This window comes from Camelus dromedarius, chromosome X (assembly GCF_036321535.1).
Source record: "Camelus dromedarius isolate mCamDro1 chromosome X, mCamDro1.pat, whole genome shotgun sequence".
Taxonomy (NCBI): domain Eukaryota; kingdom Metazoa; phylum Chordata; class Mammalia; order Artiodactyla; family Camelidae; genus Camelus; species Camelus dromedarius.
This window is the reverse complement of record NC_087472.1, coordinates 99,300,793-99,323,169: the sequence shown is the minus strand read 5'-3', so window position 1 is coordinate 99,323,169 and position 22,377 is coordinate 99,300,793.

Sequence of the window (22,377 nt, the reverse complement as noted above, 5' to 3'; positions counted from 1 at the left end):
ACATGGTCATTATAATTTTCAAGACCCTTTTGGTTGTGACTGACAGAAATTCAACTCCTGCCCACCTCCTTGCCTAGTTCGTACCCTCATTTTATTTGTGTCTCTGCTCAAATGTCCCTTTGCAGAAAGGCCTCCCTTGTCAGCCCTGTTCCAAATAACCTCCTCACTCTTCTCTCTATTGGCTTATTTTCTTCGTAGCACTAGTCCCTGTGGGACATTACCATATATACGTATATAAAATGGAGCTTATAGTCTAGTGGGGGGGACAACTAATCCACAATATGCACATACACGATGGACCTAGAGGTGATCACAGTAAGTGAAATAAGTCAGACAGAGAAAGACAAACACCATGTAATATCACTTATATGTGGAATCTAAAAACAAATGAGACAAATGAACTTTCATTTACAACACAGCAGCAGACTCGCAGACACAGAAAACAAACTTAAGGTTACCAAAGGGGAAGGGGGGAGGGATGAATTAAAAAAAAAAACCAATTTACACATATCTCGTGGACTGTCTCCCCACGAGACTGTAAGCTCCATGAGGGCACAGGGTTTCTATGAACTTCCATAGCCTCAGCCCTAGAGCAGTGCTCGGAGTATAGTAGGTGCTCGGTAAACATCTGAAGAATAAAGTGGAGAGGAGAATCGCTTTCTGAATCCAAACCATAGCTACAGGGAGGAATAGGAGAACTAGGGACTCAAATGCCCTCAGGGCGCCCTCTGACGTCGAGCTGCCACTCTGCGGTGTCCCTTCCTCCTCTCGGTGGTCGGCACGACGGTGGACGCTGACGCGCCAGCTTACCTCGTCACAGCTCCAGGCCGCGGCACGCGGGGAAGCGCGCAGTCTGGTCCGCCTCCCAGAGGTGCCCAGCGGGGCCGGCGGAAAGCCGCAGCGCAGCTCATCGCTCGCCCTCCGATCCTGCGTGCTCTGTCGATTTAGGAGATGTTGCTTCAGTTACAACACTGAGGCTTTAGAGCTCTGTAGCAGCTGCTCTTAGAGCTCTGCCTGTTACCCCCTTGGATCCCTTCAGCCATTTTCGCTCACACCCGCTCCCCGAGGGCGTTCTCCCTCGATAGCCGCACCTGCATCTCCTTGCTGGCGGGCTGCCCCTGGCTGCGGGCTCCTGCTTTGCCTGTGCAGAGAGAGAGCTCGAGATGCCCCCGGGGGGAGCCCCTGGCCCATGACTGACAGTCCAGCTGGAGCAACACCAGTCCCTGTGCTCCCGATGGGGACCAGCACTGCCCAGAGCGCCCTCCGGACCAAAGCCAAGTTACCGTCTGTGGCCTTGCCGGCTGCTGCCCCCTTGCTTGGCCTCCTTCCTTCCCCGCCCCCTTCCCACTCGCCTACTTGGCAATGCCTTTCCATCAATCACTTTCACGTGAATTCTCATCTAAGGGTTTACATCTGGGAAAGCCAAGCTACAATAAGCTCCGTCTGGGCCCTCAGCTCTCCACCCCATTGGTGGTAAGTTTTCTTGAGGGTGGGTGCCTTTTCACAGATTTCTGTCTCTCCTCCCCACATGTGCATTACAGAAATGCTTGCTTGTTTGCTTTTAATGTGTTCCTATCCATAGAATTATTTCCCATTTACCCTTTTTAACTTGGGATCCTTTCATTGTTCCTCACATATGCTGCTAATTTTCCCGCTTCGCTTCTGACTGACGGCTTGCCTAGTCATCCTCAGTCAACACACTAAAGAAACATTCCTTGCATTTTCCCCTCTTATTTCCCATACTTTCTCTCTCTCTTCTATATATTAAATTCTTGCTCAAGACATCACAAGGTCATGTTTGACCTCACCTTATTTTAACAATCAAATCGTTATTAATCATACATCACCTTTTCCTAGTTTCTAACTCTGAAATACAAAAATGTAAAAGAGGAAATGCAATGAAGCCATCAGAACACTCAGTGGCTGTCTATACTTTTTTCCCCCATTTAATTTATTTATTCTTTTTTTTTTTTTTGAGAGGGGGATGTAATTAGGTTTCTGTATTTATTCTTGGAGGAGGTACTGGGGATTGAACCCAGGACCTCGTGCATGCTAAGCATGCATTCTACCACTTGAGTTATACCCTCCCCTCCCAGTCTATACTTCTTAACTATTTTCTAAAACAATACTTAATTCAGTTCAGTTCAGCAAACTTTTAGTAATTATCAGAAAAATTTATATATACACCATTGTGGAAAATAACAAAACAAGTTCCAAGTGTCTATGATTCAGGCTCAGTTGAGATAAACATTGAAACCAGAGGATACAAGTTTCAAATGGCAGTATCTAAGAAAACATGGGGAGAAAGTTTAAGACGTGACACCAGCATTTTTGACAATTTGAAACCCTGGATTAACCATTACCCTTTGCTTAGAGAGATAAGGGAGAAGTGGAGCAAATACTGACATACAAGTTTTCACAACATTTAAGCTAAATCTTTACTTCTATATATTGTCCTCATAAAGTTGAAATTTCTAAGGCTGTTTACTGCAAAAGGGCAAAGACTATTTCTATAATATTGCAAGGTTTGTTTTCGTAACTCTATAGACTGCTGACTTGTAACCCTGAGACTATGAATGTTTATGACAGGAAACTGCATGTTAGAATGTTTGAGGTAGAAAATTGTACTTGTTTGCTTAAACTTGTAAACGATGTTTGTCCTAGGAGGTTGATTTTACTCACCAGCTCTTTGATAACTGATCTGCCATTTTTGACCTCACTGATCCAGCTCTAATGAACTCAACGAGTAAAAGAATGTGCACATTAGTTTGGAATTAAGGACACTGCTGGAGGCATTTCTTGGGAAAAGTGACTTTTACCAACAAAATAAGTAAGTGACTAACGGAAGAACTTTAAACAAGAATATGGATCGCGGCACTCTGTAAAAGTCCCAAATTGGAAACTATCCAAATACGACCTGACGACAGTTGGATGAACATACTGTGGTATATTTACACAATGGAATACTACACAGAAAAGAGAATGAGCAAATTACAATCAGGCACAGCATAGTTGTGTTGGATCTCATAAAATGTTGAGTGAAAGAAACCAGACACAAAAGAGAACATATTGTATGCTTCCATTCATTTAAAGTAAAAAGCAGGCAGAACTAATTTCGACTGCGGGCTAGTGCTTATCTTGGGGCAGTAATGCCTGAAAGGGGGTATGATGGGGGTCTTCTGGATAGCTGATACTGTACTATTTCTTGAGTTACAGGTTTATTTGAGTAGTTTTCTAAATGTTACCCTTCAATAAACATTTTTAAAAACCTCAGGCAATATGGAGTCTCTATTTTCACTGCACTTTATCTGTTTCCCAAAAGAATTTGATTAGTCTTTCAGATCCAGGAAGGATGCTAGACACTGGGAACACTGAGGTGAGAAATAGATTCTGCACTCAAGGGTCTTGAGGTATGATGAGGGAGAGGCTCTGACACAGGGTCAGATATAACCAGAGGCTTCTCTAGTGGTAGAACCTTTCTCAGTCTGGAGATGGGCGGGATCGTGGAAGGCTTCCAGGAAGAGGTGATGCTTGAGTCATGTAAAGATTGTATAAGCATTGACTAGATGGAGAAAGGAGCAGAGAAGGATCTCAGAAAGAGGAATTCTCAATGGGCAAATCATAGGAGAACAAACCCATAATTGGGGATGTGGCATGAGTGTAACACACAAATAAGGTAGTAAAGATGTAAGCAAGGGCCTGATCCAGAAGGATGCTGTGCTCATGAGCTAAAGGGGTTTGGACTTTATCCCGGGATCAATAGGAAGTCACTGTAAGGTTTTAAGCAGGGGAATGCTGTGATTGTTGTGGTCCTTTTGGTATTTTTTTAAGCTTTACTGGGGTATAATTGATGAATAAAATTGTAATATATTTAAAGTGTACAATGTGATTTGACACATGTATACCATGCATACACTGAGAAAGAGGGCTCACAATCATGTTAACGCATCCATCGCCTCACATATTTACCTTTTTTTTTTTTTTTTTGGTGAGAACACTTAAGATCTCTCTTAGCAAATTTCAATATATGCTTCAAACTTGCTAAGAGATTAGATCTTAACTGTTCTCTCCACACACAAGAAAGATAATTATGTGATATGATAGAAGTGTTAGCTAACTCTTTGGTGGTAATCATATTGCAATACACAAATGCATCAAATCAATACGTTGTATACCTTAAACTTATACAATGTTATGTGTCAATTATATCTCAATTACAAAAACTATACAATACAGTATTATCAACTATAGTCACCATGCTATACATTACTCAGACTTTATTCATTTTATAGCTGAAAGTTTGTACCCTTTTATCAACCTCTCCTTATTTTCCCCACCCCCAGCCATTTCTATGAGGTATACATAGATTTTTTTTTTTCAGATTTCACATTTCTCTGTCTGGCTTGTTTCACTTAGCATAATGCCCTCCAGTTTTATCCATGTTGTTGCAAATGGCAGGATTTCCTTCTTTTTCAGGATTGAATGATGTTCATGTATGTATATATCATGCATTTTCTTTATCCATTCATCAGCTGAACAACGCTTAGGTTGTTTCCATACCTTCAGTATAATAAATAACGCTACAATGAACATGGGAGCACAGATATCTCTTCGATAAAATGATTTCACTTCCTTTGGATGTATACACAGACGTGGTATTGCTTCATCATGTGGTAGTTCTAGTTTTAATTTCTTGAAGAATCTCCACAATGGTTTTCATAGATGCTGCATCAATTCACCTTCCCACTAATGGTGCACAAGGGTTCCCTTTTCTCAACAGCCTTGCCAATGCTTAGCTTTCATCTTTTCGATAATAGCTATCCTAACAGGTGTGAGGTGATATCTCATTGGGGTTTTGATTTGCATTTCCCTGATGATTAGTAACTTTGAACATCTTTTCATGTACCTGTTGGCAATTTGTATGTCTTCTTTGGGAAAATGTCTATTTAGGTCCTTTGCCAATTTTTTAGTTTTTCTTTTTCTTTTTCTTTTCCCTATCGAGTTCCTTGTATATTTTGTATATTAACTCCTTACTGGATATATATGGTTTGCAAATATTTTCTCCCATTCCATAGGTTGCCTTTTCATTTTGTTGATGGTTTCCTTTGCTGTGCAGAAGCTTTTCAGTTTGATGTAGTCCACCTTGTTATTTATTTATTTATTTGCCTATGGTGTCAAATCCAAAAAATCATTGCCAAGACCAATGTCAAAGAGCTTTTCCTCTATGTTTTCTTCTATGAGTTTTATGATTTCAGATCTCATGTTCAAGTCTATAATCCATTTTGAGTTGATTTTTGTGTATAGTGTAAGATAGGGGTCCCACTTCATTCTTTTGCATATGGCTGCCCAGTTTTCCTATCACCATTTGTTGAAATCAGTATTCTTTCCCTATTGTTGGATCTTGGCTATTTATAGAAAATTAATTGACCATATATGCATGAGTTTATTCCTGGGCTCTCAATTCTGTTCCATTGATCTATGTGTCTGTTTTAAGGCAATACCATATTTTTGATTATTATAGCTTTGTAATATAATTTGAAATCAGGAAGTATGATGCATCCATCTTTGTTCTTTCAAGATTTCATTGGCTACCTGTGGCCTTTTCTGGTTCCATATGAGTTTTAGAATTTGTTTTAGTTCTATGAAAAATGCCATTGGAATTTTGATAGGGATTGCATGGAATCTATAGATTACTTTTGGTAGTATGGATGTTTCAACAGTATTAGTTCTTCCAATTCATGAACACAGAGTATCTTTCCATTTATTTGTGTCCTCTTAAATTCCTTTCATCAGTGTATTATAGTTTTCAGTACACAGATCTTTCACCTCCTTGGTTAAATTTATTCCTAAGTATTTTATTCTTTTAGATGAAATTGTAAATTGGATTATTTTCTTAATTTCTCTTTCTGATGGTTCATTGTTAGTGTATAGAAACACAACAGATTTTTGTATGTTGATTTTGTATCCTGCAACTTTACTGAATTCATTTATCCAAACGGTTTTTTGGTGGAGTATTTAGGATATTTATATATAAGATCATGTCATCTACAGAGACAATTTTATTTCTTCCTTTCTGATTTGGATGCCTTTTATTTCTTTTCCATGCCTAATTGCTCTGCTTAGGACTTCTACTACTATGTTGAATAAAAGTGGCAAGAGTGGGCATCCTCGCCTTATCCTTGATCTTAGAGGAAAAGCTTTCAACTTTTCACTGTTGAGTATGATGTTAGTTGTGGGCTTGTCCTATACGGTTGACCCTTAAAAAACAAATGTTTGCAATGCGTGGGTCCACTCATGCATGGATTTTTTTTCAATAATAAATATAGTACTGCATGATTTATGGTTGGCTAAACCTGCAGATGCCGAACTGCGGATATGGAGGGGTGACTATGGGACTTGAATATCTATGGATTTTGGTATCTGTGGTGGGTCCTGGAACCAAATTTCCTGTGGATACCAAGGGACAACTGTATGGCATTTATTACATTGAGGTACATCCCATCTATACCTAATTTGTTGAGAGTTTTTATGGTGAAAGGATGTTGAATTTTGTCAAATGCTTTTTCTGCATCTTTTTAGGCAATCATATGATTTTTATCTTTCATGTTGTTAATGTGGTATATATATCACATTCATTCACTTGTGTATGTTGAACCATCCTGCATCCCAGGAGTAAATCTCACTTGATTATGTTGTATGATCCTTTTAACATATTGCTGAGTTCAGGTTGCTAATGTTTTTACATTTTACATCAATGCTCATCAGGCATAATGACCTATAATGTTCTTGTCTGCTTTTGGTATTGGGGTGATTCTGGCTTGGTAAAATGAGTTCAGAAGTGATCTGTTCTCTTCAATTTCCTATTGGCATTTTTCAATCGTCGTTCTGGCTGCTGTGGGCACCTGGTGGATTCTCCTAGGTGGGTGGGTGAGCCTAGGCGGACACAACAACAGCGGCAGAAGCAGCAGCAGCAGCAGAGGTTCAAACAAGAATAAAAACACAAAATTTGGGATGTAACCGGGTAGTGAGGTGAGGCAGGGAATGATTAGAAACAATTATTTAGAGTCTTCTATGACAGGAAAACACAGTTCCTGGTCCTAATATCACAGATATTAGCAATCTGAATAAGCCCACTGGTAGCCACCGAGTACCACAGTGTTGAAACAGTCCTTTTGTTTTGCCTTAAACCCATGATCATTTACTCAAATACATTCATGGGAGCTTTCATTGCTTAATTCTCCCATAGATGCATCCAAAAATCCTGACCGTCAGAACTGTGAGTAGGTTTAGTTATCTCCAGAGTCTTCAATTGTTTCATGTTCCTAGCCCATGAACCTGTGACTTAGTAAAGAGATGCTTCGAGCACCTCAGGAACCAGCAGAAGCATGTCATCAAGTACGTGCTCACAATCCAATTCAGTGGGTAAAGCATCAACCCACTAAGCCTGGGTTGTGAGTCCAGGAGGCTTGGAATTCATCTAGGTGTTTGTTCCAACAGTAATTAGCAAGTTGTTATCTGTCAGTGAATATCTAGGCGAAGATGATTCCTGCTTTAAATATGAGAGGAGGGGCAGAATAGGGAACAACTTCTTACCCAAGGCTATGCTGGAATTTACAGTCATCACATCTATCAAAGGTTTTATTTTTTAGTTTTTAGTTTTTGTTTTTTATACAGTGAAACAAAGTCTAACCCACAAAGTTTTAGCTAGGCACAATTAAGTAAAACAGAGATTATGGTTTTGAAATCCAAGGCAAATGGTGTTCTGACTTGACTGCTTTTGCTAACTTCTACAGACAAAAGTTTGTTGAAAAATTAGAGAGGAAGGAGGCATTGCCTAGGTGTTAGAGTAAGAATAATATAGCCTTTCTAAGATGCTTTGTTCCTTCAAAACCCAGATACTCCATATGCTTTCTAGACTAAGAACTTCTGCCCATTTTTAGTACACCAGAAAGCTAAATCTGCCTGGAGACGTGTGGCATGAATCAATGTCTTTTGGTTAAGGAGAAGGTACCCCATGAAGTCATTTTGAAACAAGCTTTGAATGTAGTCAACACTTAGTATGCAGAATGAAAAAAAAAAAACATAACTTTGAAAAGTTGATTTACAGCGTGGAGTTTTAGAGCTGGATATTTATTGACAGATAACAACTTGCTGAGTACTGTTGGAACAAAGAATTAGACTGATTCCAAGCCTCCTGAACTGACAACCCAGGCGTGGTGGGTTAAAACTTCACTCACTGAACTGAAGGATGGGCGAGTACTTGATGACATGACATTAGGATGTCACCTTCTCCCATCCCCTTCCCTGCATTGTGTGTGCCCAACCCAGATGTGTCAGGTCAAACTGGGAGTTAGAGCTTAAACTGGTATAACCCCACTTGGCAAAGTGCTAACTATGTAATTGGAATTTTAACATCTGTGTGACTATTTTGTCTTTCCCGAACTCATGTTCTGAATTCGTTCATCCTTGCAGGATGGAATAATATTTAATATTTCTAAAGTCTTCAAAGATGATGCTGAAGATTTAAAGTTGACATTTTCTATAATCCCTTAGTTGCCACACATTTTCTTCTTGATCATTAAAAAGTAAAGGCATGGGGGGAGAGGGGTGGGAAGGGATAAACTGGGAGTTTGAGATTTGCAGATACTGACTGGTACATATAAAATAGATAAACAAGTGTGTACTGTATAGCAGAGGGAACTATATTCAATATCTTGTAGTAGCTTACAGTGAAAAAGAATGTGAAAATGAATACATGTATAATCATGACTGAAGAATTGTGCTGTACACCAGAAACTGACACAACATTGTAAACTGACTATAACTCAATTAAAAAAAGTAAAGGCACCAATGATCCAAACTATCTGAGCAGAATGTCTCCTATAGGATGTACAGGGACTGGAATACAGGATTATGCCACCTGGCACATAGGTGGCCCCCCAAATGTCAAGTATTCCAGATTTCCCAACACCCAAGTGAACACAGCAATTCTTCAGACAATAAGTTCAGACTCCTGCTTTCGTAGATCCACGCAAGGCAGTGATAGCTATGCTGTTTGCTGGTTGGCTTGGCGTGCACCCACACATAAGGCAGGGAACAGGCCCATTTCAGGAGGAGTTAGGGTGGGGAAGTTCTGTTCTCTTCTTCTGGCAACAAGCCACAGTGTATCATCCCATTTTAAAAAATAGAGTTTAAAAAATGAAAGCAGTCCCAATTTTTATAAGTAACAGAGGGGGTCTTTTCCCAGCAGGATTAAGGGTGTGCAAAGGGCAACAAGCAGCAATTTTCTGGGCACTTAAAGAAGCTGAGGGAACAGCTTAAGCTTGGAATCATAACTTTGGAGCCAAAAAATGGTGGTTCAAGGCAGAGGAAAACTGTGGGCAGAAAACAAGGTGGGGTAGGTAGGAGGTGCGCTACAGATGGGGAGACTGTAGGAAGTGGAGGTATTTACAGACTAGGGGTGACAGGATCTGTTTCCTTAGACAATTTTCAGGTTTAGTTTTTTATGATATTGTTGTCTGTTAGTTAACTCGATCTCTCTAGCTTTGAGTTGAGGAGGCATTTTCTAGGAGCTGGGTACCTGCCTGAAGAAAGTGAAGCATAAGCTGGACTTTTTCTCCCACAAAAGTGCCAGGTGATCGTCAAAGCCAAAGGTTACCCTGGTAAGCAGACTCAGCCCTTGAGTTCTGAATTTCAATTCTTTTTTTCAACATAGATGCACTATTTCTCAGAAGTTCTTTGCCCCAGCTTTACTATTTGACCTAAATCAGTTTTTTGGCTTTTGGGGATCTCAGCCATTCTCTTTGTCTGTATAACAGACTTACTGGCTCATCTTGAAGAGATTCAGCCTGGATGAATAATTGCCTTGAACAAACCAGAAGCAATGACTCATCATTCTAAAAATCCATACTGCTTGGCATTTACAGCACTCCTACTTTGTATCATAGGAGATGAAAAAAGAATTTGCTGTTTGCGCCCTCTGAAGAATGAATGTGCTTCCCATCCCTGCAAGAGGAGCTGCATTATCAATGGAGCAGGTCATTGCTGACAAAACCTCCGGTCCTTTCAAGGACATTGAAAGCAGGGAGTATATATCACTACAGGCTTGAGGTCTTGGGCACATAAGAATCTGTACCTTTGGATACAATGCTCAGGACCCAGCAATGGCTCTGGTGACATTGCCATGATGAGGATCCATGTCTTTTACCTTCTGCTCCTCACCACTGGCCTGTCCTCAGACTTTTCTCAGAAACAAGAGAGATAAACACAATTTAAAATGCAAGAGAAAAGCCATAGAGGTCAGAGCTTGGGTCTTAAAGGGATCCACTGGGGACACATTGCCCCAATCAGGAGGGTCATAAGGGCTTTTCCATACCTCAGTTGTGGTAGAGAAAGGTCAGTGGGGAAGAAGAGATGGACCACAAATGGCAGAAACTGATTGGGTGTTCAATGAACTCTCTCCTCTTCCCCCTGTTCCTTACTAGACTACATTTCCCAGCCTCCTCTACAATTAGGTCCTGCCACATGACTGAGTGCTGGCCATTGCCATATGGGTAGAAAAGCCACATATGCCCTTTGCAGGCCTGGGCCTTTTAAACCCTCCTGTGCCAGCTATCTCTCTTCTGCCGTCTCACCACCCACCCCACCTCCACCATCTGCTGATTGAATCAATGCTCAGAGTAATCTCAGAAGCCATGTTTTTAAGATTTTAGAGGCTTCTTCTGCCTGAGGTGCCAAATACTGAGAGATCAGAGGCCCCCAGCCCTGACTCCCTGCACCAACTGTACTTTTTATGATCCAGAAATAAACTTCTGTTTTGTTAAACTATCAAAATAATAGGCTTTGTGTATTATGATAGCTAGCTTTACCTTAGCTAGTTCAGAATTCAACTGAACAGAAGAAACATTTTTATATGGCTGTCAAAATTATTATTCACCTCTACTTGAAGACCTGTTTAGGTTTTTTTTTTTTTTTTTCCTGGTTTTCCACTGGGATGATGTACTTTTAAAGACTTGTGACTCCCCGGAAAGAAGGGATTTCAGACACAGGCTAGGCCCAAAGCCTACGCACACAGAGAGTGGACAGAGTTCCTCTAAGCACAGAAACATGCCAGAAAGAAAGACAAAAAGTGACCTCGTTTCTCCCAATTACAGAGATGCAGGAAGAAAGGATGGTAAGTCCTTAAATTTTTAAAGAAAATGATTCCCAGTGGAAACAGCCTATATTTAGAAAGTTTTAAAAAAATATATTTTTAAAAAAAAGTTTTAAAAAGCCTAGACAATTAGAAACATATGAGCTTGACCAATCTCCTCCAAAATCAGGCCAACAGTTATCACTGAGGTTTTCATATTGAATTACCAGAGAATTTGGGGTATATAGTACATTTCTCTGTTTCTCGCCATCAATTACAAGCTGGGTTCTGCTGCTCTGAATTGGCAAATTCAGACTCATTCATCTGTCCTGCTTCACGGTGCCAGCGTGTTGAAGCTAGCCCATGAGAATTGCGTCAGAAGCTACCGGAGACATCTGCAGCACCTTCGGAACTTCTCTAGGCCACCTAGGTTAGTCTATCCATCCTCATCAGTTTTCCTGGTTTCTTGACCACTTTTAAATTTAATTTCTCAGTTCCCACTTTCTGCCCAGCCCTTTTGGGTCAGTCATCTAATATGGTACATCTTATATTGTACTGGCCTCTGGCATGAGCCTAAAACAACGCTGATTGTCAACCAATGTTCCAACTGTCAAAGCCAGAACGTGGGCTGGTCAGTGGGGATATTTCCATGTGGTCATAGCAGGACACGTGGCAGCAATGCTGGTTGCCCATGAACTTGAAGAGCATGGTCAGGGTGTGCTACTACAGGCACATTTCCGTCTAAAGGACACTATTCATTTGCGATACACCCAAGCCTCAATTTTATCCACTAACTTTATCCAACAGCTATCACCAGCCTTTTACCAAAGATGTGAGACAGGAGCAGAGCTGTAATTTGAGTTTCCTGTGTTACGCCTTTCCGCGCTTTACTGTAGCAGATGTTATCAGTGCCCTGCCCGTATCTCCGTGGCACTACCACTATTTACTGTGGGCCACTTACCCTGAACACCAGTGACTCTCTGCCCGAGGGTGTGTTTTATGGTTGCAAAGCATACTCAGTCTGAAGTGCTGAGGAGTTAATGTCCCTAGAAGTAGCCTTTAACCAAAAACTAACAGGGAACTTGGTAGATAAGTGCCCCAGCTTCCTTCATCCTGAGGTGGAGTAACTCTGAAGCAGGTTCTGCACCTCCTAGAGTTTCCCAGTAGGACTGAGTTCCAATTGCCCGTACTGGTGACTGGTTTGCTAACGCACCATTACCTGGCTTTCTTCCCTTCTCTATCTCCCTTCCCCATCTCCCTTCCCCAGCCTCCTACTGATGCTCCCTGGGATCATCTTCCAAAGAAACCACTCACACCCCAATCCCTGTCTCAGAGCTGCTTACCAGAAGTAACCAAGCTAAGAAAACTACTCTCTTCTGACTATAAAAGGAAGCAGAGAAATGACCCCTAAAAGGTTAGCAAAAGAATGAAGAAGCAGTGAAAGAGGTCTATAAGTTTCACGGAACAAACAATGGCGCTCCTTGATAGGGACAGTTTATTATTCTAGACTTGCGCTGTTCTATATGGTAGCCACTAGCCACATGTGGCGGTTGAGCACTGAAGTGTGGCTAGAGCAACTGAGGAAATACATTTTGAATTTTACTTAATTCTAATTAGTTTAACTTTAAACCGCCACACATGGCTAGCAGCTACTGGCTCCGACAGTAAAGGTTTGGACCACTCTCATCATCTCCGAAAGTTCTATTGGGCAGCACTGGTGTGGAGCGAGGGCAGGAAAATTTTTTCCGTGAAGGGCCAGACAGTAAATATTTTAGACTCTATGGGCCATATGACCTCTCATACAACTGCTCAACTCAGCTGCTGAAGTGTGAAAGTAGCCACAGACAACATGTAAATGAACGAGCATGGCTGGGTCCCAGTAAAACTTTACAGACACTGAAATTTGAATTGCATATAATTTTCTCATGTCACAAAATATATGATTTCTTCTTTTGATTTTTTTCCCCCAACCATTCGAAAGTGTAGCTCATGGCATTGCACAAAAACAGGTGGTGGGCCGTTGTTGGCTGGCCCTTGTTCTAGACTATCACCCTGGCTCACTGATACCGAGGAAATGATGATTGAGATGCCCCAGTAACACAGTGCAGATAGTGACATCATTGACCAAAGTGTCAAATGAGCTGAAGACTCTACACTAAATCAACCTTTGAAAACAAAAAGCTTAGTTCAGAGTGTGGATTACTATCACCTGAAGGTGGCAAGGAGACAGTTTTTCTGACGTTTGTGAGGTTCCTCCCATGGTGGTCACTGAGAATCACGAGGGCTGCTTTTGAGGAAACTGTCGAAGCTCACAATGTTCCGTATCTCTCCCTTGGCCCACTTCGGCTCCTCACAACCGCCCTTTCCTCACATAGAGGAACCCAGCGGTGCTCTCTAACCTCCTGATTCCTATCCTTTTGCCCTGTCTGCTGCGTTTCTTTCCCTGCCTCCTGCCCTTGCCACAAAGATCAATAATTAGGTCTGGCCAAGATTCAGTCAAAGCTTTCAAATGGCCCCCAGCATGGTAAGAGGTTAATTTTCAAAAACACAGCATTCACAGAATGTGAGCCCATCAAAATAGCTAATTTAATCTTGAGACACCAGGAATTAAAGAAATGCTATCTATACGACACAGACAATTCTTCGTTTTTGAGACCTGTTGCAGAGCCAGCTCAAAGCAAAATGGGGAGTGATGGGAGTGGGACTCGAAGTGTTTCCAGCTGGACCATTTAATACCACAGTTCTCCACTGTAACTCAACAGAGTTGGCCACATCAAGCTAAAGGATCAAAAATGAGGTACCTGGCAGGGATCAATAAAGCAGTAGGGGAGAACCATTTCGGGAAAGACTGAGCTGTCTGCTCAATCAGCTCTCAGGTGCTCCCAGAAGAAATGTTGGGCACTGACTGTCAGCTCTGCCAGCAGAGCCCACAGACCCAGCCGGTGCCTCTGATGCTAGCTCTTGCCGCAGGGTCAAAGGTCTTGAGGCATGGAGAAGCAGGCTTTTTTTGCTTCCTTTCTAAAAAATGATGCATGATGTTTGAGCAAAAAAAAAAATTTTTTTTTGTAAAAATAATATCCTCTTCAGCCTGAGTTTAAAACAGCCACTGAAAGCTCTTTGTAATCAATAGTATAGATCTAATCATGGGGCCTGCATTAAAGAGGTAGGAGTTATGTTAACTTTACAACTTCCTCGTGGGAAGAACCAGCAGAGACTGCCCACGTGTGTTTTCACATCTCTCATACCGAATGCACCTACGACAGCAGAAGCAGCACGCGGCACCCTTTATTATGCTATCGTTCAACTCTCACACCAACACTGTGGCTCTTTTAGAGGCAGAGAAATAGAGCCTTGGGAAGGTCAACTTGGCCAAGCCTCTGGATGAATGGATGGTGGAGTCAGGCTGCAATCACAGTCTTACTGCCGATTCTAAAACCAGCCCTAGCCCGCTCTTCCACGCTGGGTGAGAGACTCCACTGCGGGCAATGGGCCAGAACGGGCCTAACTTTGCTGCAGCTGCTGGTGAAAGGCCACGGGGAGACCTCGAGAACTTGGCCTGGGTGCTGCTCAGCTAAATCAGTGCCTTATGAAGAATCCATGAACACACGAAATTGTTTTCTTTGAAGCCCTTACCAAGGCCAGATGCCCAGAGCGACCGCCGTTAGCTGTCAGACAATCAGCTTACCCTACGCATGTGCAGATGAGCTCCCCTATTCCCAGACTTTCTGCAGGTTCTCGGTCCCCCGTCTCTCTCCAGTCTCTCATAAATCCTGTTTCGACTTTCTTTAACTCAGTCTACCAACTGATGCCCTCACATGTAAGGAAACAGCTTGCATACAAAATAATTAAATATTTCTGAGTTATCTTCAATATAGGTAAACCACACCAGGCTCAGTGGAACTGTACATACTCTAGAACTAGGTAGCGTTTGATTTTTTTTTTTATACCAAGCATGTATCTCCTTTTTTACAATTAAACTTGCTGTTTTGAGATAACTGTAGATTTGCATGAGCGATAAGAAATAATAGAGATTTCCCTTGTGCCCTTTAGCTAGTTTCCCCCAGTGGTACCATCTTGCAAACCTATAGTACAAATGTATTTGCCTTTTTTCAAAAGCCTGTCTTTAAAAAAGAAATCAGCTTTACTGCGGTATAATCGACATATAAAACTGTAAGATATTTCAAGTGTACATTGTGGTGATTTGATATATATACACATTGTGGAAGGACTCCCTAAATCTAGTTAATAATCCATCACCTCACATATTTTTCTTTTTTGTAAGAATATTTAGGTTCTACCCTCTTAGTAAATTTCAATTAGAAAATACAGTGTTATCAACTGTAGTCACCATGTTTTACATTAGATCCTCAGACCTTACTCATCTTATAGCTGGAAGTTTGTCTCCCTTTACCAACCTCTCCCTATTTCTCCCACCCCCCAGCCCCTGGAAACCACCTTTGTAGTCTCTGTTTCTATGAGTTTGACTTTTTTAGATTCTACATACAAGTGATACCATGCAGTATTTGTCTTTCTCTGGTTGGCTTATTACACATAGCATAATGCCCTCAAGGTCCATCCATGTTGTAGCAAATAAGAGGATTTCCTTCTTTCTAGATTCACTTCTATAATAAATGAAAAATGGTTTCATTGCTAAGGGCAGGAAAGAGATAAGGGGCAGCTGGGGATGAACACAGTGTGATAGAAATGGATCTGTTTATTAATTTAAGGATGGGTGAGAGCTGAACAAGTTAAAATGATGACAGGAAGCAATGGGAAACAAGAGAGGAGACTGAGCCCCCTAGGCCAGCTCGCTGTGCTCCCCAAGTTTCCTGTGTATTCAGCACATGCTCTGCTCAAATGGCAGAGAAGAGAGGGGATATTTTATTTCATTCCTGTTTGAGAAAAGAGACTTCCTGATTGGGGCCCTGAAAATGAATTCTCCGATGGACAGAAACAGCGCTGGGATAACACATCCGGTATGCTATCTTCACCAGCTCTCTTCTCTTTCCTCCTCCCTCGACGTTCTAGCTCATGGGTGAGTTCACTTAGCTACACCATGCCCAAATGGGTGACACAGGGCAGACCAACCTTAAATATCATTATCCCCAGTTGTCTCCTAAACTGTATTGCTCCAAAAAAAAAAAAAAAAAAAAAAAAAAAAAAAAAAGGCCTGTATTCTGTAATTTCCTTTTCTCCTTCATCTTCACACAGACTATTTCATTAATTTTCTTTATCATTGTGACATAAGTGCGACCAAGGATAATGTAGCAATTTTGATCATAATTTTCAAAGAAGACATGCTTCTGTGTTTCATTTGCTCATCTTTAGTCCTAATGCAAAAAAAATTTTTTTTAAAAGATCATAATGAATAACTCTTTACTTTCAGAGGCTACTTTAACAATTACTCATCTCTTACAGCATTTTCTTGTTTACAAGGCATGTAAATATCCCCTCTGGGTATATAAATAAGCTGAATAAATATTCCCTCTCACAGGAGGGTCACACTGGATAAGAGTCACTCAGGAAGCTTTATTCTGATCTATTTTTGTGGATTTATTCTACATTCATTTTAATGTGACAATTCCCCTGTGGTTTAAAATAGGCTATGCTCATTCTTCCTAGAATTGAGGGATACTAAAATAAATTTGACTTAAATAGTTCCACCTGAAAAAAAAAGCACCACAATATCCAGGGATAGTGCCATAGATACAAAATTTTGAAGCAAATCATATTATATACCTGTTTCTTTCAAAGTTCAATGCAGATGAAATACAGAAGACATCAAGGCATTCCACCCTGGGCTCTGGAAATACCACCCTTGCTTGCTAATTAGGAGTACAAGAACCTACCTCTCTCTCTTCACCCCCATTCCATTTTGCTTTTCCCAAGTAGGCATGTGGTCACTCACAGCACTGGGGTGGTGGGAGGCACAATTAGATTTTGGTTTGGGGGGGTTAGAGGAGAAGAATCTTAATTTACAGTATCCTATGAGCAGGTCCAATGTAAATTCCCAAATTAAGGCTTAGGACACATTCTTCTTAACCATGGTCTGGAGCTTGTAGACAAATGGAAGGGAAGTAAGGACTACATTGGATTGTATGTAATAATAACTTCTAATATAAGAAAAATAAGAATTTTAGAGGTAGCAGTACAAGATGCCACCAGGGACACAGGTTCCCTTCATCTTTCTAGTCTGCCATCCTCGGGCTGTGGCTATTGTCTTGTAGGTTGCAAGATGGCCACTCCACCACTACATCATGCCCGCGTTCCAGAGAGGATGAAGGTGAAGGGTGAAGGGAAAGACACTGAGTTTGCCCCTTTCTAGTTTGCCCCTTTCTATCAGGAGCTCAATAGCTCATGGAGAAGTGTCACACATTTGACATCTGCTTACAGTTTACTGGACAAAAATGGGTCACATGGACACTAGCTGTAAGGGAGTCTGAGGACACATTGTAGCCTTGAACAATAACAGGCTCCTATCAGTAGAAATCATGGAGGATGGGTTGGTAGCCATCAGTATCAGTAGAATAAGCAGGGAGAATGGATGGACAGCCATCAGTACCCTGTGAACAAGTTAAGATAATATCTGTCGTTAAGTCTACAAATTTGAAGGGTCAAAAGAAGGAACTTGGACTCATCCTTTACAACCTTTGGGAGACATGCAGAGCAGTATAAAGCACAGCATCTAGAATTAGGGCTTTTGCTTCCAGAACATGTATATTTGAATGTTAGCTTTACTTGTTACCGACCATGACCTTGAATAGATCGCTTTGTTTCTGTTTTGTCATGATCATGAGTACATTTCTCAAGCCTACACCAGAGGGCTATTAAAGGATTAAATAAAATCATGTATTCACAGAGCCCTTTCTGCCATTCCCCTACATTACAAATCCCAGCACACAGACTGCAGAGGGCACACTCTCATGATTTCAAAGAGAAGAAGAAAATTATCAGCAGCCCACAAACGAGAAGATTTAGATAAGGCAAAGTAACTCACCCCTTAAGTTACATTCTCATGTAGTGTGAAGTCAATTAAGTAACCAGACGTAATGAAATGACAGTATCATCTACCCTACAATGTCAGGTCTCTGTGGGTTTTGATGCCGAAGATGTTTAGCTGAAGATGATAAATGTGCTGAATCCCAAATGTGCTCAGCTACTCTAAAATTCAGAACTTTTAGCAAATATTATATACTTTAATTTCTAACCGAACTGTTTTGAACAAATATTATGACATAATATAGTGCCCAACTTAAGAGAACAAACAGTCTCCATCAGCTTCCATGCAGTTTTTGAGAATCACAATGACTGGACAGAGGAACATTGTCCAGGGAAGCAAAAAAGTTAACAAGAGCTTTGAAATGCCCCCAGTGGCTTTGATCCTCAGTAACACGATCTGTACTCAAATTCATGTGAACTCTTCCTTAGACTGTGTAGGTAGATACAATTTCACCGTTTCTGAGTTCCTTATATTTGTATATTCCTATTAAAGTGATCTCATTCTACATCACAGTTCAGGAGATGGTTCACTATGCATTTTAAAGAACAAACATTCTTTGATGGTATCATTGCTAAATGATTACAATAGATTTATAATTTTGAATAGTCTTGGTAAAATCTCCCTTGGCTCAGGAGTTGCATTTCTGGGTCGCAAACTCCACAACTCCTCCATAGTAAAGAACACCTATGCCAGAGCAGCTATCTGCTGTCAGCTACAAGCTAAACACTGTAAGCTGCTCTAATGAAAGTGTTGTATACTGTGTGTTCTGTGTGTCTGTTATGCCAATAACACTGTCTTCAAGGGCTGAATCACACTTTTAAGAGTTTTATTGGTCATTTTGAATGCGTGCAGGGCAGGATCCGAAAGCTGTATTCAGGAGCAATGACTGAAGGAACTAGGGATATTTAAACCAGGGAAGCAGAAACAAATGGGAAACTGGATCACTGTCTTCAGATATTTAAATGGCTCTGAGACTCAAAAGAATATGGTTTTAGTCTATATTGCTTCGAAGGTCAGAAGTAAGAGTGATGAATACAAGGTACCTGAAGAGGGCATTCAGTTCAGAGTAAGAAAGAACTGTTTCAACAAGGAAATGAGCAGCCTCGTAAGAACTGAGTTCCTATGCACTGAATATCCAACCAGAGGAGTGGTGACCATCTGTCAGAGATACTGCATTGGGTAGGAGGTTAGGTTAGATTAACCTAAACATCTCTTCCAACCCCGAGTTGATTTTAACACTCACAGTGCTTAATGGCTCTAACTTCCCAAATTCAGAAGGAAAACATTTCTAAATCTGACACAGGAGCCATGTGATCTTCCTTTGTGTTTTGTATACTTTAGGCTTTGAGGATTTTAGAGGATTATTGCTAGGGTTATTGTATTCTAGTGGTATAAATTAAGCCCTCTTACAGAAGGATCCAGAGCTCTTTAAGAAGAGCTATTCTGTTTTGATGAGTTTTAGGTTAAGTATTCCTCTTTATTATGTAATCCATCGACATCAAGGTCAAAGTCATAGTTGCAAAGGTGTGTCTATCAAAGAAAGAACAAAGGCTTTTTTCCATCCATTGCTCACTTGTCCATGCCCACTTTTCTGTCTGCTATCCTGTGCTTTCAAGAGGGAGGGCAGGGGTTACCTCACCTCCCAGGGTTCCCAAATCTACCCCTTAGCCCATAGCTCCCTGTCACAGATGCATGGCATTCCCTTCTGATCGATAACTTGACCTATAACAAGCCAGAAAGGACAGGATGAAATACAGGCTAGAGGCTGTCAGCTCAGAATCCAGACTCGTCTCACTCTTTCTTCTCCTTCAAACTTAAAATGTTTTTGCAAAAACACAGACGAAACATATTCTCAGTAACATTAACATAAGAATTCCAAGGATGCCACGTAGTATACATGCATTTATTGCATGGGAGTATATGAAATCAACACAGTATAAAAGGCATAAGTAACCTTGTGTCCTGCCACCAAAGAAATGAAGGAGAGTAAAAATCCTTTAGTGGTCTGAGCCAGATCAATACTGAACTCTCAGGCAGGAAATTGTGGTGCTCTCACACAGAAAGCTCCTCAGACATTGCCTGCACCAGACTAGGAGCCAGACATCCTGACAGAGGCTAACATAATGGCTCATAAGTGGTGAGCGGCTCCTTAAATTGCAGCCTAAATTCTCCCACAATATCTCCAACTCAAAAGGCCCCCTGCAGAGGAAGCCCAAGATGAAAGCGCACTAAATATTTCCAAACAAGTTTTAAATCTCCTGATTTGGGTGAACTGCATTCCAGGGAGCTAAGAGAGCATGCAAATGAGGTGACAGAATCCTTATTTCTTTGCAGGAATTGGCAATATAAAAAGTCACAGAAAACTGACACAGGGAAGTAGAATTCCCATTTTCAAAGGGTGGAAGAAGATAGCTTTCACATGGTATGGCTGGGTAAACTTGATATTGATTTTCAGAAATGTTCTAGAACACATTATTAAAAGGATAATTTACATGTACTTAGAAAATGATCGAGCAGTCTCCAGAACCCAGCAGGGGTTCATGAAGAATGAGACTAATTTAATTTTTTTCTTTAATCAAGTTATTAGATCATTATGATAAACCAGGGAGTATGGTGAGCAGTATTACTTTTTTAAAGGATCATTTTTTTGAGGTGCAATTTACATAAAATAAACTGCACCCATTTAAAGTGTATAGTCTGATGAATGTTGACAAATGGGTACATCTGTGTAGCCATCACCATGATCAAGATATAGAATGTTCCATCACCCCCAACGGTTCCTTCATGTCACTTTTGTAGACAAACTTTCTCTAATTCCTAGAGCCAAACACTAATCTGCTTTTTGTTACTACAGATGAATTTCAATGTTCTAGAATTTCATATAAATGTAAACATACAGTATGTAAATTTTCGTGTCGGGCTTCTATCACTTGCCGTATTGTGTTCGGAATTTATCCGTGCTGTTAAATGTTACTTTTATTCAAAGTCATTGTTCATTGCACCACATTTTGTTCATATATTCCCCTGTTGATGGACATTTGGGATTGCTTTCATTTGGAGGTATTATGAATAAAGCTGCTACGAACATTCATATACAATTTTTTTTTTGGATGTATGTTTTAATTTCTCTTAGTACACAATGATCTCAATGGCAGAGACATTTAACAGGTCTTATATGCAACTGTGAACAAGATGGAGGCATGTGAACCAAGGGCAAGAATTATATATATACTACTATCACATAATATAGTAACCTTGTGAGTGACTATACTTAGAGGGTATTAATTAATGGGTCAATGCCAACATGACAAGAGGTTTGCACTATGGCACAGGGCTCTGGCCTCAGTATTCTTACGCCTGGCATTCTTATCATGACTTGTGGGGCTAGGATCATAATATTTAAACATCTGTGAAGCTGTAAGGATTAGCTAATCAATAGCAGATTCATGATCCAGAAAAATCTCCTCATGATTAAGTAATGCTTTTAAGCAACTAAAATCAAATTTGACAGGGAAAAAGGGAAGGCACTGGGTGTGAGTACCAAGAAAAAACTGAAGGAAAGGCAATATGACTCAGGAGCATATTGTGTAATACACTTCAAATTTTCTAATGGATAATAATGTCGATGTCTGTTGACAGTCATACCAACAAAGAAAGCAAGCTGATTCAGGACTGCATTGATAAATGTAATATCTGAATGAAAAAAGTAGTATTTCCTCTCTACCCTATTTTTGTCAGAGCACACATAGAGTACTGGGTAGAATTCGGAAACAACACAAACTGAGGTAAGTACAGAGGAAAGGAGCCAAGATGGTGGTTATTTAGGACTGTGTTATATGAAGATAGGTTGAAAGCACTGAAGATTTTTACCCTGGTAAAAAGGATTTATGGGGAGGAGGGAAGGGTATGGTTGTAACAGTCTTTAAAAATGTGAAGAACTATCCAATGTAAAAAGGATCAGACCAATCATATGGCTCTGAGGGCTAGAATCATGGTTTGCAAGAAGCTACCAGAAGACAAACAGAATAAAGCTCCAGCTGTTAGACTGGTCCAAAGATAAATAAATGTGTTTTCCTTGGGAGATTCTGAATTATTGGTCTCTGGAGGTGTTCAAACACGAACTCACTGACCTGGAATGTTGCCTCACCTGTATAAACAGCATAATGATGTTAGTGTAAGTGGACCAAGGATAATGCAAGTAAACATACTTCTATTAAAATAGTTGTCATATTTTATTACACTTATT